The 16,849-nt window shown below is 41.1% G+C and overlaps 1 protein-coding gene across 1 annotated transcript in view; it reads right to left on the reverse strand.

Annotated features, from left to right (window-relative positions):
* Window positions 1–16,849, reverse strand: part of LOC100115531 (glutamate receptor ionotropic, kainate 2) — a 661,409-nt gene that overhangs the window by 491,137 nt on the left and 153,423 nt on the right. The window lies entirely within an intron of this gene.

Genomic DNA, 16,849 nt, shown 5'->3' on the forward strand with positions numbered 1-16,849 from the left:
TCTGTAGATGTAAGAGTCCGCGGTACGGAGATCGAAGTAAAAACTAGTGAAAACTGTTTGCGTCACCGAAATCGATTATAAAAACGCAACATCTCAGTGTTTACGTCCGTCTCACATGCGTCCATGCGCTGGTGAGCGAGAGCTAGATTGTTAATCGGGTGAATCGGTGATTTCGAATACTTCAGTCTTTGCTAATTTGCCTTTACTATTGTAGGCTAGGAGGAGTTCCGCTACTCATGCTCCGTATTCGTTCGCGCCGATTCACTGCGTCTTTGTGCTGACCACGTAATTTCTTTTCTGACTTCGATTAATTGATTTACTAATGTTTTCTTTGCTTTGTCATCAAGTGCATACATACTACAATAAGCGTATCATTACAGTTATAACAGAGTTGTTGAGGCGATAATTTTTTGTTTGATTAGACTTCCGTTTCGAATGAGCGTTTGAAGTTTTTTCGCGGCGAGAATACTCCGTTAGCGTTTGGTAACACCGGGTATAATTGGTTCACTACCACTTGATACCGCAATGGTTGCTCTCCCCCCCCGGTTAAAATCGCTGCGGGAGCGATGCCGACGTCCTTCGCAGGAGGCGGGGCTTGTGTTTGGTATTCGTTCGGCTGCGGCTGAGGGTCCGGGTCCTTTTCCCCCTCCTTGCCTTGCTCGTTTGATTTCTCCTTTCGCGATCCAAAATGCAACAATAATTGCGTTACCGAGTTCCGGAAACTTCCTAAAATGTAAATTGAGAATCCGTATATAGAGTGTAGAGCATAACCGTGAATTATTGTGTCAGCCACGAATTTAACGAGTCTCGCTATCATAAATAAGCCAATTATCCCCGCCGAAGCCAAGCCGAATGTCAAAAACTTTCCCCATATTCTAGTCCACATTGATTCCGCTAGTCTCGCCATAGTGTTCTCATCGAACAGTCTCGTGACTCATAGCCCATCCATTCTAGAGCTTCTGCCCGACATGCTCATCGCGATTGAATTAAGCACTGCTGGCTTTTCGACCGGAAACATTAGGTGATGTCGCAGCGCTTGTATTTGCGCCGGCGTATATATTCCGCTTTTCGCGAGGTTCGCTGGGTCCGTGTAATTCCACGTCAGTTTCGTTTTTGGTTTTAGCGTGTTTGGTGTTATTCCCTTTGGATGTACCGCTTGCTGGTTCTTGTTTTTATTTGTCGTCGTTTTATGGTTATTGTGAGCGAGTAGGTAGCAGGAAAAGAGAAAAAAAAATTTTGAAGCTTGTGTTTGTTGGTGATCGCGTACTTCTAGAGTACGCGTATTCGTGTCTGCCATAATGGCGTGTGTATACGTGTTGACCTGTAGCGTGTTTGAAAAAAATTTTACAACTTGCACTGAATGTGATATAATTTTTTTTACTGTGCTTTTTCATGCATTGTTTACGATGTGCGTACGGTTATATTGTAGTTCTACTTCTACTTAGTCTTATCATTTTCATTCTCCACATGCGACATGCGTAGCCTGTTTGCGAGTACGATTTTTTCTTTAGTCGCGCTTATTTGTATTTTTACGTTGCCGTTGGGGTTCACGTCGAGCACTGTATATGGTCCTTTATATTGATCCTCGAATTTATGCGGTTTCGGGCCGCTTAGTAGCCATACGTGGTTTCCAATTTGTAGTGTTTTAATATTTACTCGTCGGTCATAATATTGTTTCGCCCTCTCCTTCGCTTTAATTGAGTTTTCTCTCGCCGTCGCTTGGAGACTATTAAGTCGGGTTACCAGCTCCCTCATATAACCATTAAAGGTTGGTAATAAATCTTCCTCCTCGAGTTCACCTTCTTCCGGCGTGCGTGCTAGCCTCCCGAATACGAGCTCGAACGACGTGTGCCAAGTGGCCTCACTAACACTGGTGTTAAAATTAAATGTTGCTAAGTCTATATACTCGTCCCAGTCTTTTTTATTCTTTTGTCCGAAAAACTTTACGTATTCCATCAGGCTGAAATGCGAGCGTTCGAGTGATCCGTTCGACTGTGGGTGAAATGCCGTTGTTTTTATTTGTTTAATTCTAAATCGTTTTGCCACTCTTTTCATTAGTTTGCTAAGAAAATTTGTTCCCTGGTCCGTTAATATTACTCTTGGCGCTCCAAAAACACAAATGACTTTCCCTATTAGTGCGTTTGTGACTGTCGCTGCCGTAACGTCCCCCATTGGTTCGGCTATCGCGAATTTTGTCAGATTGTCTTGGAACGTTAGTACGTATTCGTTGCCACTATCCGTCGGAGGTAGCGGGCCTAATACGTCCATGGCTAATTTTTCCATGCTTACTGTTGGTGTGTCTGTAATCACCATAGGGAGTTTTGTTTTGACTCTAACTAATTTCTTTAATTGGCAGTCTAAACATTTTCGCACGAAAGCTTCTATCTCTTCCTTTAAACTTTCCCAATAATAGTTTTGTTTGATTCTCTTATAGGTTTTTGTTACGCCGCGGTGTCCCCCGACTATTGACGCGTGCGCCGCTTTTATTATTGTTTCACGATCTTCCGCCATTGGATATTTTATAAGCCCCAAACAAATTATTAGTTTAGTGCGCGAGTGAGCGAGTTTTAATGGTTTTACAGCGTCTTTCGGTTTTTGCTATACTTATCGATTTCAAGACTGCTTGATTTAAAAATGGAATTAAATTGGTGCACAAAATCTCGATGTTGTGTCGTGCCAGGGTCGGCCCGATTCGCGCCTCATCTCGTAATGGAAGCGCTATATGCGTTTTATTATTGACGCGTATCGACGCTGGAACTCCAACCTGTAGTCGTGCGAACATTGGTAACTTTCCCATAATTTTTAATTGTCTTGCCCCTTAATCGCAAGGCTCTCCCTTTGTCGAGATAAAGTACATAAAGTTGTCTTTCCGCATAAACATCTGTTCTCGGCAGGTAATGGCTTCCTCTGAGTTTTGAATTTCCCGTTGGCTTCCATTTTCAGTCGTGTTCGGGGGTTCCGCCCCTTCTCCCGGGTCGTCGCTTTCCCCCTCATCGATCCCCTGTTGCGTTTCTCTAATGTCACTTTCCGATTGTACCTCCCCCTCGTTTGAGTCCTGTCGCGTCTCCGTTGTCTCGGATCCGAGCTCCTCCGTTCCCGGCCGCTCGTCACGTCCTGTCCCCTCGCGGTGGTTTGCTTTATCTCCGGGCTTTCTTCCCGACTTTCTCCTGAGTTTTCTTTTTCTACCCGTTCTTTAGAGCGACTTCCTTTCGGCCTGCGTTTTTTGGTATTAGAGCTGCTATAGCTTCTTTATATTTCTCTCCCTGTAGTCTTCCGCCTCGACCGCGCGTCAGCATTATGTGCGACGGCGCGGTGTCTTTACTGCGGATTGGTTTGCCTCCTACCGCATCCTCCGCCGACTTGCCACTCTGTGACTTGTTTATATCCTCCGCCGTTGCGATATTTATAGCCTTCTCTACCGGATTTCTCGAAAGCGCGTCAGCTAAGTTCGTTTTTCACGGTTTATAGATTATGTTAAATTCGAATTCCGCGAGCAACAATCTCCATCTGTTAACTCGCGAATTCGGATCCCTATGAGTACGCAGCCATTGTAGCGCTATATTATCCGTTATCAAATCGAAACATCTCCCGAACAGGTACGGTCGAAAATGTTTGATTGCCGATACTAGCGCGTTCGCCTCTTTATTATACGTGTCCCATTTTCTGTCCGCCTCCGTCAGTGTGCGTGACATATATGCTACCGGATGTTCTTTTCCCGGTTCTCCGTTTAGTAATACTGCTCCGAGTGCATAATCCGACGAATCAGTTACCAGCGTAAAAGGTTTATTAAAATCCGGGAACGTTAAAATAGGCTCCTCGCACAGTTTATCGCGTAGAATTTCGAACGCTTTTGTGCCTTTTCGGTCCATACGAACTCCGCGTCATTTTTAAGCATTTCTGTTAACGGTATTGCTATATTTGCGAATTTGTCAATGAACCTCCTGTAATAGCCTACAAAGCCTAAGAACTGTTTTATGTGTTTTTTTATTGCGAGGAGCGGGATAGTCCTTTACAGCCTCAATTTCCTTAGGGTCTGGTTTTACACCCGCTTCCGATATTATGTGTCCGAGATAGGCGACCTCCCTCTTTAAAAATTCGCATTTATCTGCCTGTAATTTTAATACGTGCTTTCTTAGTCTTTCAAACAAGTGTCTGATTCGTTCTAGATGTTGTTCAAACGAATCCGAATGTACTATTATGTCGTCCATGTAGATAAAGAGTTCGCTGCCTGTAAGGCCTGCCAGTCCTATTGCAAGCGCGCGAGAAAATGTCGTCGGCATTGTGCGTAGACAGAAACTGCCGCGCGTAAAATGATACAGTCCGCTCTGCGTGGCAAATACTGTTTTGTGCCTGTACTCTTCTGCTATTTATATTTGATGATAGCCCGATTTTAAATCGAAAACCGAAAAATATTTGGCTCCCCCGAGTTGATCGAGGATGTCAAGTATATTTTGCATTGGATATTGATCATTCAGAGTTTTAGCATTGACCTTACTATAATCGATAACTAATCTGAATTTCACAACGCCTTTGGAGTCAGGCTTTGTTGGCACTAGAAAACATGGGCTGCAAAAAGATGATGTGGACCTTTCGATAATGGCTTCGTCGAGTATTTCGGCTATCTGTTTTTCCTGTTCTTCTCTTTCTTCGGGCGACCGACGATAAGGCTTAGTTGATACCGGTACCTCGTCGACTGTAGGTATTGTTAATTTAAGTAGCGGTGTTTTTGACAATCTTTCCCCTTCTACATGGAATATGTCGTGGAATTCCTCCACTAACCTCTGCACCCCGATTTTCTCGCTCTCAGAAATATGCTCCAAGCGCAGTTGCTAGGACACCTTTTTTACCCTTTCGATTTTTATGATCGTGGCGGGTTGACAATATACGCATGCCTCTACCCGCTCACCCTGCAGGTCCCTGCGGGTTTTTGACAGCTGCTCGTGCGCTTTCTCTAAAACATCGTGGAATTTCGCTTCTCGACAGGTGCCTTGTTTAATTGCATCCAATATTCTTTCTAGTGCTATCCTTGTACCTTCCGAGCTGTACCCGGCTAGGCTGTTGAGGCTTAGGATTACGCTTATTATTTTAGTGTGCATATTGAAAATAATCTCCTCCACCGGCACTTCCTTTTTTATGACCCGCTCCGCGTCCTTCAGGATTGCTTTCAATTTTTCGAGCGCGCTTTCTTTTTCGACCAAGTTTTCTCTTCCCATTTCCTCGAGTTTGTTTACTTTTTTACTTCGATTTCGTTCTTGATCAAGATATCTTTCCGGATTTAGTTTCTCGATTTTTGCCTGATTTCGTTCTTGATTTAGCTCTCGGGTTTTATCCCGACTTTGTTCCCGCTTTCGATTTCTGTCTTTGTTGCTTTGATCTCTATTTTCTCCTTGATTTAGAATTTTTATTTCTCCGATTTTGTCTTGTTTTTGTTCTTGAATTAGATTCTCGATTTCCACTTGATTTCGCCCTTGATTTAGAATAATTTCTTGATTTAGATTTTTTATTCCGCCGATTCTGTCTTGCTTTTGTTCTTGAATTAGGTTTTCGATTTCGACTTGATTTCGCCCTTGATTTAGAATAATTTCTTCATTTAGATTTTTTATTTCGTCGATTCTGTCTTGTTTTTGTTCTTGAATTAGATTCTCGATTTCGACTTGATTTCGCCCTTGATTTAGAATATTATCTTGATTTTTTCCTTGATTTAGCTTTTGTATATTTCCTAGAGTAACTTGATTTGATTTTTTTGCTATCAGCGCACTCCGCTCCGTCTTTTTGTGTTCGATTTCCGTTTTCTCGCTCATTTCAATCTCCGCGATTTCCTTATTTATCTTATTAGCAAACGTTATCATATGTTCTCCAATTTTTAAGCAGCTGTTTTTGTAATCGATACTTGCTCCCGATTGCGCGAAAAAGTCGCATCCCAACATTCCGTCTTCTTTTATTGGAAAGTCGTTGTTCACCAAATGAAATTCTATTTTAAAGTGCGCGAAGTATAATGTGATCGTGCCGAGCGTCTGCGTTACTCCTGCTGTGATGCCTCTCAATTTAATAATAGCGTTTTCGTTAATTTTGATACCCTCCACGCATTCGCTTTCTTTTAATAAGTTTGGTCCTGCTCCTAAGTCTATTATTAACACGATCTCTTTGCCGTTTAGCGGGTTTATTAATTTGATTGAAGGTGACTTCGCGCACAAGCTGAGTTTTACTTCGCGGATGCTTATTGTTGCTCGCGGCGATTGGCCTGCTTTCGGTCATTCGTCCCGCACCCTGATACGACTGCCCGCTTCGTTTCCCTGCGTTTCGCGCATCTTGTTGTTGTATTCCCTTTTTCTACATTCTGCTATGAAATGGCCCTCTTTTTTACAATAATTGCATGTGGGTTTGTTCTCCGCGCGCGCATTTTCGTTCGCAAAAGTTACCCTTTGTCTGTGAACGTACTGCTCCCCTTGGCTTTGGAGCGTAGATTGCAGCGGGGGTTGGCTTCGCCATGGCGTCTGAATTGCATCCTGCGCCGCGCTATTGTTTGGCCCCTCCCTCGGGTTCGTTTGCGGCCGGACTGGTGATCTTATAGTTTCGTTTATCGGCATCTGGTTTCTGTACCAGCATTTTTGTGCAGTATGGTTCTTATTATTGCAGATTTGGCATTTTTCAATAGCTTGAGGGTTTACTGCGCAAGCTTGAGCCGTACTATTCTTTTGATCTTGATTTTCTTGATAGCATGCGAAGTCACGCTCTATCTCTATTGCATGGATTATTGCTTCGTTAATGTCATTGAATTCGCCGAGCCTCGTGCTTATTGGCCAATCAAGTCCTTTCTTGAAATAATATATTAATTTTCCACTCAGTTCAGCGTTAAAACTTGGCGTCGCCTTTCTTTCCATATTTGCTGCCGCTTTTATGTTTACGTCCAAAATTCGGATTCTGTTAGAGTAGGTAACAACTTTTTCTCCCTTTTTTTGTCTTATTTTCGCGAGTTCTCCGAGTAGTTCGTCCGTCGATTTTCCCGATCCGAATCTTGATTCGAGATGTTTACTAATTTTTCTTACTGATTTGAATGTTTTATTGATTGTTGAGTTGTACGCGTCGCCGTCTAATTTTGAATAAATTACTTTTGCAAGTTCGAGTTCTCCTTCCGTGGTGAGCGCGTTCGCGGCTTGTTGTAAACGCAACACGAATACGTGCACGGGTATGTTTTTCCGTCAAACCTTGGTAAGTCTCGCATCACTTTTTCCGCTGCTTTACTATGTAAAACGCTCACCGACGCGTTGTTATATGCTTCCGCGCTTGATTGTAGTATGTTTTCTCTCGGCCTGAAGGTGTTTATTCGCGGTGTTGAAAATTGAAATTTTTTGACTTCTACTGCGTCCGGGTTTATTTGTTTATTCGACGAATGTCCCGTTTTGTTTAAATTATCGAAGAAAGAGATCATATTGCTCGGAAGGTTTAATGTTTGATAGTCTTCCGTCATTTCTGGTTTGAGAATTAATTCGGGTATGTATGTTAAATCTTCTTCGTCGTCGCCCGCCAGGAACTTAATTAGCGACGTCGGGTTTATGCACGCCGCTATAAAATCCCCTACTACATTGACTAATGTACTGCAGTTGATCGTTTTCTCAATTTCCTCCCTGTCGATTTCTGCTTCTAAAGAGTCACATATCGCGGCGCGTGTTTGTATCACTGTTGACTGCGGTTTTTTGCTCGAACATTTTATTCTCAGCTCGCGAAAGTATGTTGCGTACTTTTTGATGTCCCAATCGTCCCTGTGTGTATCGGGTTCTAGCGCTTTCGCATTTATTTCTAAAATTCGTAATGCTTCTTCGACTTTATTCGGCCCGCCTAACGCCATGCTTCCGTTGATCTAATCGCGCTTGCTTCTAGTAAAAAAAGAACTACGACCGACCCCCTACGAAGGGCCCCCCAATTTCTGTTACGTCCGGGCGGCCGCACAGAGCGATTACTCGCACGATAGAAATAATTACAAATTCCAAGTCGACGAGACCTTTTATTTAGCGCAGCCCGCTCACGCGATACCGCCTAGGGAAAAGGTAATGAAGGGGGGTTACGAAAGATGCTCCTCCTTGCTCTCTATTGGTATTTATAGGGATGAGGGTAATGCGTAAGCATAGGGAAGGTTCTGGCCAATCAGGATTTAAGGAGGGTGTATGTCTCAGCGGGGGTGGCTCCCCTTTTATTAGTCATGTTCCTTAGTACGTGTCCTCTAGCCTGGCCAGCTGTAATAGTTTTCTTTATTGTAATTTCCCTCATTGTCGTATCGATTTCCGCTTATTTGGGTCGTTCGGCTGAGATTTATAGCTTCCTTATTGTTTTGTAGATCTGGGGTGTCTCCCCCTGTTTGACCTGGTTTATTCAGGATCGACGCCCTTTCATCTGCCGTCGCGCGTGTCAGTGGCTTGGCTGTTTTGTCGTGCTCTGCGTTGCCGACTGTTGCTGGTTTGTTGGTCTCTATTATGCCTGCCGTGGAACAGTTCCATTTACCGTGGTGAGGTACTCCTTTGGTCGAGCGTGGTATTCGCGTGAGTATTGACCGGCCAGTTTAGATCACAGTAGGCTGACGTGACACAGGCCTGGTTACAACACAATATATATATGAAACTTAAAATTAGAACTTAACCTATTTAAAACTATTTATGTACATAATTATAACTATCGCTGAACCATTTTACTTCTTGTTTTCAACAACAAGTTACTATTTTTTATTTATTTATTACTATTCTTGTTATTAATATATAAAAATATTTTTTCAACAATTGGATTTAATTTATTCAATAATTTTTCTCTTTCTAGAGAATTTTTCTATATTTAATACTTTCAGTTGGTTAGGAAGCTCATTATAAATATTTATTGCTTTCATATAGCTATTTTTATTGCTAATTATCTTATTAGTCTTAGGTATAATGATACTTCTATTTCTAGTAATACTATCTGATGTTAGGTATTTTTCTTTTAGATCATAATAATGCAGCTTTAAAGATTCAAGAGCAAAAAGTTGTACTATATTTCGAAGATTGTCGTGTGATGGAAACTTAGTTTTATTTATATTTTTAAATTTTATTTTGTAGCTTTTGAATTTGGTCTCGACTATTTCTATATGCTCCAACCCAAGCAATGATACCATAGCTAATGATACTATGAAAAAAAGCATAATAGATTATTCTGAGAGTTTCTGTAGGCATGATTTATGAAATTTTGTAAAAAATATATACTAGGTATTTTGTCTTCCCGATTATATGTTTCATGTGATTTTCCCACCTTAGGTTGCTATCAAAAACAATTCTTAGATATTTAAAATGTTTTACCCTAGTTATATTTTTGTCGAGGATTTTGATATTTACTTGAGCTGGTACATAATTCGCTCAAAAATCTTTGTAACATTGGATATGAGAGAGATGGATCGATAATTCGTGATTTTATGTTTCTCTCCTGATTTACAGACTGGCACTACTTTGGCCCTTTTTAAAGTATCGAGCCATATCGATTTCTCAATACACTTATTGAAAATATGGGTTAGAGGACCTGCAATATGTTTACATATGTAAACAAATTTAATGAATGAAAAAATAAAATTATCTGAACGGGATTTGAACCCCGACTCTCTGCAATATCGGCTCTCCGAGCTGCCTCCCCTTATCTCGTTTGATCGGAGCGGAAGCGCGGGGAACCAATAGGCGCGCGGCAACGAAGCGGGCGACTGCGCACGCGCGGGATCCCGGGACGAGATAGACTCACTGCTGGCGCCTGCAGCGCCCACACTCACACTCGTATTCAACCATCATCCTCGCTTGAAAAAGGTTATACGATTGTGTAGAGTTTTGCGGTGTAGTAAAATTACCAAAAATGTGTATAGGGAATTTCCGTGCAGTAAATATCTGCATAGAGTTTTTCTGTGCAGTTATTTCCTGTGTAGAATTATTTTGTGTAGCGTTATTTTTGTGTAGAGTTTGTACGGTGTCACTAAATTTTTTTTAAATATAATCAGAAAAAATTACATGTAGAATGTTATCAAGGTCCTGTTGATCACGTAACAAAAAGTGCGCTTGACAATAATAAAAACCGCTGTCCATTCTTTGGCACGTTGCTTCCTTCAACATTATGTAATGCTTTAATATCTGAATTGTTTTTACTTCATATATAATTCTATAAATTTTTGTACTTTTTCGTTTGATAGATAAAATAATTTCAAATGAATTGTGTATACATAATCAATTATAATTCTCTCTCTTCCTCTTTTTCTCGCATAGCTATGTTTAACTAAGCTCCAAGAGAACTCTGCACGTTGGAGTTAAAATTTCTTCTTTACGTTTTTCTCCGGATATGCTCTATGAAATGACTTAAAATTAAAGTAGTCCATAGTTATAATTATATTATATATTATGTATACTTATTACATTCGATAATCATAACGTTTTAAAGAAAAGTTCAACATTTAGTTTTCGAGTTATAATGGTTAGCATAATTCGCTGAACGCATCTAAAATCACTAGTAATCAAAAAATCGCCATAAAAAACGCACATGTGTAACTAAAAATCTCGTTTTTAACAAATTAGTAAAACAAAAACAGAAAAAATCGAGCTTAAGTATAAATCCATTGAACAGAAGCTGAGATATAAGCAATGCAGTTTTCAATTATGCAAAGTATGCAGGACAAGAAAAAGTAGGTGAGCTAAGGGGGTACGGGGATAGGGGGGTACGGGGACAGGGCGATACGGGGATAGGCCGGTACTGGCACACTCAGATGAGAGAGCGGCGAGAGAGCGATGACGTCATCAACGCTGGCGTTGTCGACCGCGAGATCCCCGATCGATACATCTCGGTGCTGGCGGTGACATCAACGGCCCGATGTTACCTTCTGCTGTTGATACCGACGGCTTACTTCTTTACCAATATGTCTCCATAGTAGTGAGAGACAAGTTTGAACGAACAGCTTTGCCGTATAACATATCACATCCGCAGTATGTTTTGGAATTTTTATCAGTTCATATAAACAGATTCCCTTGAAGAATTTGCTATAACATCTTAGCTATGGGTGCATATCGTTTAGTAACTATAGGTACATGTCATTCCGTGCTGAGGCTTTAGAGAAGAAGGTCGTCTTTTCACCACATCATGTCCGTATTGTAAGTAATTTTTTTTAATTTTATAAACTTTCAATTTTAATATGATAATCTCAGATTAGATCTCAGGTGAGATCTCACCTGGAAAATAATCAATGAAATATTTAATTACATAAAATGATTTATGTTTACTTATGTATACTCATACATGACTATATTAAATACTATAGACAATCACAAATATATATATATATAATTATACATAGCTATATATGATTATTAAAAATTATGTAGAGGTAAACGTCCTGTATCAATATACAATCATATATGATTATGCACATTGATTATACATGATTTTCTATCAACTTACACAAGTATATATAAATCATTTTTATTCGAGCATATATATAAAATATTTCAAATTGAATAAATTTTGACAGAAACAGACTTCCACCTCTTCCTCTATGTGTGAAGAAAAGGCTGTTTTTGGAAGTTGGAGAGGAGTTTTATGGTGACAATAACGCGTTATATGCAACAATGCTACACACTCAAGAAGATGGAACAAGCTTCAAGAAAACTGGCATCGAGTTATTTGGAAGTCTACACAATTTTTTAAAACAAATTGACGTACCGCTTATACAGAAGAGATTACTTTTATTGGAAATAGGCGCTTCGGTAATTTTTTATAATCATAATAAAACAAGTTTACACTCAACATGACAAACGTCAGTGTAGAAAGATTTGAAAAATTTATAAGTGTAATACAACCTTTACGTACGTTAGGTTAAGATCATGTTAAATTCGAGGCTACTTTAACTTACACAAGCCTGTATTACACTTGTAAATTTTTCAAATCATTCTTCACGGACGTTTTTCATATAAAGTGTAAAACTAATATATTATTGTTTACAAATATTAATAATAAATTTACTTTTCAGGTATTTGGCACAATGCATGATTTTTATACGTCATTAATTTTGAAACAGGATGATCAACCATCTTATTTTATGCAAGAAGGAATACATTTATTTATGAATAGAGAGATTTTTTTATATGAAGTATGTGGAGAGGTCACCCGACAACAGCATTTATTTGTTTTTAAAACAGTACGTGATTGTTTATATCACAATATACCAAACATTGCTATTTTATTACTGGAAAATTAAATATGTCTTTTTATACCTTTGAATACCCCGCCCGTCAGCCATCTTTGAATATCCTACCCATCGGCTATGACACTTTACATAAGAGCGGGATAATTCAAAGTTTTATTTAACGGTGAGTGTACATTAAAATAATGTGATGGTGTAGATTCAATAAAAAAATAAGTCTGAATAAAATTATAGTTTAAATTAGTGTATTAAATTGTAAATAAAAAATTAAACAAAATCATATAGTATAATACGTCATATATATATTCTTTAAAATTAAGATTGTTTAAGATTTTGCTTAAACTCTTCATTATATCCTTATTTTAGCAAATCTAAACGTACACCGACCGTTAAATGAAACCTTGAATATCCCGCCCGTCAGCCATCTTTGAATATCCTACCCATCGGCGATGACACTTTACATAAGAGCGGGATAATTCAAAGTTTCATTTAACGGTGAGTGTACATTAAAATAATGTGATGGTGTAGATTCAATAAAAAAATAAGTCTGAATAAAATTATAGTTTAAATTAGTGTATTAAATTTTAAATAAAAAATTAACCAAAATCATATAGTATAAAACGTCATATATATATATATATATATATATATATATATACACATACTCGCGTTCCACGTTCCATTTCGTTTCGAACTAACTATTAATAAAAATCAAATTTTATGTATATGTGTATGTATGCGTGTATGTATATATGCGTGTATGTATATATGCGTGTATATATGCGTGTATATATATGTTTCGCGTTCCGCGCTGTTCAAGTGTGTGCCAGTTTTGGAGCATAGCTCCTTGTACTGGTTTTTTCTTTTTTCTTTTTTAGGAAGGATGAGAGCCCCAACCGCGCTCTCACCTGTGAGGTACCACCATTCTTGTTTACCTCTCCTCAACTTGCTTTTATTTATAATATTATAATATTTCCTGATCTTCCTTAGATGTATATGTCCCGACTATCTCGATACCGCTGTAATAAAAAACTCTTCATGGAATGAACATTTCGTAGGGCGCAAATAGGATTCCAGCATAGAGGATGATGGTTGCACAGCGTGTACACTTCCTTCCGATGGTTGGTTAAAGCTGGACATCCGAAGTCTTCTAAGTTGTAAATAATACTGTAAACAAAAAAATATGTTTTAGTATTTTATTATTATTTAAATAGTAATAATTATATACTTACCTGTCGCAAGTGGTTGTGGGGATCTCTACGTCCTGCTTACAATGGTGATGCTGATGTAGAGGATATACAGGTGGTAATTCCTAACCTGTAAAGCTCTGGAAGGAGCTGAGGAGATTTCAAGTGGACCAGCCTTAACCAGAGAGGAGAAGCAAAAGTGTCAAACAATCTTGAGACATTTGCATACCATTCAAGACAAGCTCCTTGATCTGGCGAAGAGAGGTGGTAATCTACGCGTTGATCGATCAGCTGATTCCCCCAAAGTTAAATGGGATGATTTTCAATCAGCCTTCAAGACACGAATCAGATCAGGTGTTATTACCAACCTCGGCCATCTTGACATCGTTTCATTCTTCAACGATGTTCTCCCTCTCTTCGAGGAAAAGATCAAGGTGGCACTCTCTGTGTACGACGCTGTCAAGGTTAATACTGAGCTTGCAGCCGAGTACGCCATCCAGAAAAATGATTCGGAGAGTCTTGAAGTGAAGTACTTCAATACAAAGAACGCTCCCATTCATCAGACTACCGACTTGACGAAGTGGTTCGAAGAAAACGTGCAGCGACCTGTCCAGACAGGAATGGAGGAATTCCAAGAGAAAGATTCCGGTTGGACTCTTCGTCAAATCCTGAACTTGACGGTAAAAGTAAACAAGTTCAAACCCATGAAGGGAAGCTTATACATCGAACTACCGGAAGTTATTAAGAAAAAGCAAGCTTGTGTGAATGTGCAGAACCGGGATAACGAGTGCTTCAAGTGGGCCATCTTATCCGCATTACATCCTATAACTACTCATGCAGAACGCGTATCTCATTATAAGGATTTCAAGGATGAACTCAGTTTTAAAGGTATTGAGTTCCCATTGAAACCCAAGGACATTTCCAAGTTTGAGAAGCAGAACAACATCTCTGTGAATCTTTACATCCTGAAGAAGGGGGGTGAGAGATATGAAGTATCGCCATGCCATGTGACTACAGAGAAGAAGGAGAAACATGTGAACTTGCTTCTAATCCAGGACTACTACATGAACGAAGAGGAGCAGGAGGAGGAGGAGGAGGAGCGCCCTCTACCCAAGTTTCACTATATCTGGATCAAGACTCTCTCCCACTTGGTGTATAGTCAATTGTCTCAACATCGAGAGAAGAAACATATTTGTGATCGTTGCTTACATTTCTTCCGCTCAGAGGATAACTTGAAGGAGCACGAAGTTGACTGTGTTCAAGTCAACAAGTGCAAGGTTAAATTACCGACTGAGAAGGAGAAAATTCTTAAATTTGAGAATTTTAAGCATGGTGAACGTGTTCCCTACATTATCTATGCTGACTTTGAGTGTCTCTTAAAGCCTACGCAAGATAAGTATGCTTATCAAGAGCAGCAAGCTTACAGCATAGGCTACTACTTGAAGAGCAGCTTCAACGATGACTACTCTGGTTATCGAAGCTACAGACAAGAGGGCGAGGAGGATGGACAAACCCCTGCTCAGTGGTTCGTAGCTGAACTTGAAGCTGTGAAATCCAAGATGGAGGAGGTTTACGGTAAACCCAAACCGTTAGCGCTTACAGAGGCTGAGGAACAAGCCTTCTCTCTGGCTACCTCTTGCCACATCTGTAAGAAACCATTCTCCGAGAAGCAGACGAAGGTGCGCGATTACTGCCATCTAACCGGACGTTACCGAGGAGCTGGCCACCAGGGATGCAATCTGAACTTCAAGGATTCCCGCTTCATCCCGGTCATCTTCCACAACCTCACCGGATACGACTCACACTTTATCATCCAAGAGATCGCCACCGCTGCAAACTTCAAGGGACGTGTCAACATCATCCCTGAGAACAAGGATCTCCTTCACGAAGTTCATCGATGGAAGTGAGATCAGCTTCCGCTTTCTGGACTCCCTCCGCTTCATGGCATCCTCCCTTGAGAAGCTAGCTTCTTACCTCAATCATCTCGATATAGCAAAGCGAGAGTTCGAGGAAGATGGCTATTCCAACGAGCAGATTGAGCTTCTCAAACGTAAGGGAGTATTCTCCTACGACTACGTCTCCAGCTTTGACAAGCTAAAGGAGACGAAGCTCCCCTCCCAAACCGACTTCTTCAGTCAGCTGACTGAAAGCGGTATAGAGGACGCCGACTATGCGCATGCGCAGAATGTCTGGCAGCGCTTCAATATCGCGAGCCTTGGCGAGTACTCCGATCTGTACCTTAAGACGGATGTACTCCTGCTCGCAGACGTGTTTGAGAACTTCCGTTCGACATGTCTCGAAGCGTACGGTCTCGACCCCGCTCATTACTACACCACCCCCGGCCTCACCTGGGATGCTATGCTTAAGCATACCAAGGTCGAGCTAGAACTCCTTACCGACATAGACATGCTCTTGGTCGTAGAGAGAGGTGTCCGGGGTGGTGTAAGCCAGTGTTGCAATCGCTATGGAAAAGCGAACAACCAATATATGAGCGAGGGCTTCAACCCGCTGGAAGAGTCGAAGTACTTAATGTACTATGACGTCAATAACCTCTATGTTTGGGCTATGATTCAGGCTCTACCATATAGAGGCTTCCAGTGGGTCAGCAACATGGACACTCGTGCCATCTCCCAGATCGATGACAAAGATCAGTATGGGTACATCCTGGAGGTCGACTTGGAGTACCCGGAGAGCCTGCACGATACCCATCGAGACCTGCCACTCTGCCCCGAACATCGAGCTGCGCCAGGCTCGAAACAGCAGAAGCTCATGACCACCCTGCACAACAAGGAGCGGTATATTATACACTACCGCGCCTTAAAACAGGCTCTGAGTTATGGGTTGGTCCTACGCAAGATCCACAGGACCCTGCGATTCGAGCAGAAGCCATGGCTCAAGCCCTATGTAGACCTCAACACCGAGAAGAGGAAGCAAGCGAAGAACGAGTTTGAGAAGCTCTTCATCAAGCTCCTTATCAATGCAGTCTACGGGAAGACCATGGAGAACGAGCACAAGAGAGTGCACGTCAATTTCGTCAACAAGTGGGAAGGTCGCTGAGGCATTAAGCTTGCCAGGACGGAGATCAAGATCCGCAAGCCCATCTATGTGGGTCACTCCGTCCTTGATCTCTCAAAGATCAACGTGTACGACTTTCACTATTCGTACATGCGCGAGTGTTACGGTGTGGGTTGCAAACTCCTCTACACCGACACCGATAGTCTCGTCTACAAGGTTCAAGGTGCCGACGTCTACGCCGCGATGAAGGAGGATATCGCGAGGTTCGACACCAGCGACTATCCTGAGAACAACAAGTTCGGGATGCCACGTCAGAACAAGAAGGTTCTAGGCGTGATGAAGGATGAGTGCGCCGGCAGCGTGATGGTGGAGTTTCTGGGCCTGCGCAGTAAGATGTACTGCGTCCGCATTGAGGATCCAATCAAGAAGGCGAAGGGCGTCAAGGGTCCCGTCGTCAAGAACA

The sequence above is a fragment of the Nasonia vitripennis genome (genome assembly GCF_009193385.2).
Source record: "Nasonia vitripennis strain AsymCx chromosome 3 unlocalized genomic scaffold, Nvit_psr_1.1 chr3_random0006, whole genome shotgun sequence".
Taxonomy (NCBI): domain Eukaryota; kingdom Metazoa; phylum Arthropoda; class Insecta; order Hymenoptera; family Pteromalidae; genus Nasonia; species Nasonia vitripennis.